This window comes from Palaemon carinicauda, chromosome 7 (assembly GCF_036898095.1).
Source record: "Palaemon carinicauda isolate YSFRI2023 chromosome 7, ASM3689809v2, whole genome shotgun sequence".
Taxonomy (NCBI): Eukaryota; Metazoa; Arthropoda; class Malacostraca; order Decapoda; family Palaemonidae; genus Palaemon; species Palaemon carinicauda.
The window spans coordinates 36,969,930-36,972,429 of NC_090731.1; positions in this window are offsets into that span (position 1 = coordinate 36,969,930).

Below are 2,500 nucleotides of genomic sequence, written 5' to 3' on the forward strand. Positions count from 1 at the left end.
CATTCCCCACAACTCCGATCTATACATCACAGTTGGTACAATCACTTTCTCATATAGAACTCTCTTTACATTCATGCCCAATCCTCTATTTTTTACTCCTCCCTTAACTGCCCCCAACACTTTGCAACCTTCATTCACTCTCTGACGTACATCTGCTTCCACTCCACCATTTGCTGCAACAACAGACCCCAAGTACTTAAACTGATCCACCTCCTCAAGTAACTCTCCATTCAACATGACATTCAACCTTGCACCACCTTCCCTTCTCGTACATCTCATAACCTTACTCTTACCCACATTAACTCTCAACTTCCTTCTCTCACACACCCTTCCAAATTCTGTCACTAGTCGGTCAAGCTTCTCTTCTGTGTCTGCTACCAGTACAGTATCATCCGCAAACAACAACTGATTTACCTCCCATTCATGATCATTCTCGCCTACCAGTTTTAATCCTCGTCCAAGCACTCTAGCATTCACCTCTCTCACCACTCCATCAACATACAAGTTAAACAACCACGGCGACATCACACATCCCTGTCTCAGCCCCACTCTCACCGGAAACCAATCGCTCACCTCATTTCCTATTCTAACACATGCTTTACTACCTGTGTAGAAACTTTTCACTGCTTGCAACAACCTTCCACCAACTCCATATAACCTCATCACATTCCACATTGCTTCCCTATCAATTCTATCATATGCTTTCTCCAGATCCATAAACGCAACATACACCTCCTTACCTTTTGCTAAATATTTCTCGCATATCTGCCTAACTGTAAAAATCTGATTCATACAACCCCTACCTCTTCTAAAACCACCCTGTACTTCCAACATTGCATTCTCTGTTTTATCCTTAATCCTATTAATCAGTATTCTACCATACACTTTTCCAACTACACTCAACAAACTAATACCTCTTGAATTACAACACTCATGCACATCTCCCTTACCCTTATATAGTGGTACAATACATGCACAATCTACTGGTACCATTGACAACACAAAACACACATTAAACAATCTCACCAACCATTCAAGTACAGTCACACCCCCTTCCTTCAACATCTCAGCTTTCACACCATCCATACCCGATGCTTTTCCTACTCTCGTTTCATCTAGTGCTCTCCTCACTTCCTCTATTGAGAATGAGATATATATATATATATATATATATATATATATATATATATATATATATATATATATATATATATATATATATATAATGTATCTATATAAATATACATACACACACACATACACATACACACGCACACACACACACACACACACACACACATATATATATATATATATATATATATATATATATATATATATATATATATATATATATATATATATATATATATATATTATATACATATCCATGCAAAATATACATTTTTGCCTTTACTTGCTTACTGCAATATGAAGACAATAGACTAATGTTACATGACATTTTGTTAATTTCTTTGTTTATTATATATCCTTAGGAATACCGTTTAATGACTAAAAGTTGAAAATTTCATGAATAATGCCTAAAAATTAAAAAAAATTACATATAAGGAAAAATAGCAAATTCTAAAAAAAAAGATAAAACATAACAAATTTCATAGAGTACTGAAAAATTGTAAACTTTAAAAAGGACGACTAAAATTGTAAATTTCACAAATAAGAACAAAAATAAAAAATTACAAATTTCATAAATAAGGCCTAAAATCGCCAATTTCATAGATATGGTCTAAAATAGCCAATTTCATAAATATGGCCAAAAAATTTCAGATTTCATAAATAACGACTAATACATTATAAGTTTTATGATTAAGGACAAAAAAAAAAAAATTGCAAATTTCATCAGCGGCGACTAAAAATGCAAATTTCATAAATAAGGCATATTTCACGAATAAGCTTGAAAAATTAGCAAATTTATTCCCCTCCACAAGAATATTGATGTATTTTTGCAGATTTTCGAGAAATTCTGAGGATTTGCGTAACATTGCGGACGAGATCACCATATTTCCAAGATGTATGAGGACATGTCGACGGTAACGTCCCATCATGGGGCTGAGCTTTTGCCTCCATCTCATAAATTGTTTGAATAACGGAACTCTGTTGCAGAGCAATATCATTCCTGCCTTTAATCAAGGGCACCTAAATTTCTCTCTCTCTCTCTCTCTCTCTCTCTCTCTCTCTCTCTCTCTCTCTCTCTCTCTCTCTCTCTCTCTCTCTCTCTCTCTCTCGTTTTTAAATTTCATTTTAGTAAGAGAGAAAGACCGTTTGGGTGCAAGGAAGGATTGATTTTTGAGTCATCGAATTTGTCATTCGAGATGAATAGATACGGCATTTGTTATTGTATGCATATATATATATATATATATATATATATATATATATATATATATATATATATATATATATATATATATATATATATATATATTTATATATATATATATATATATATATATATATATGATATATTTTGTACATTTAGACG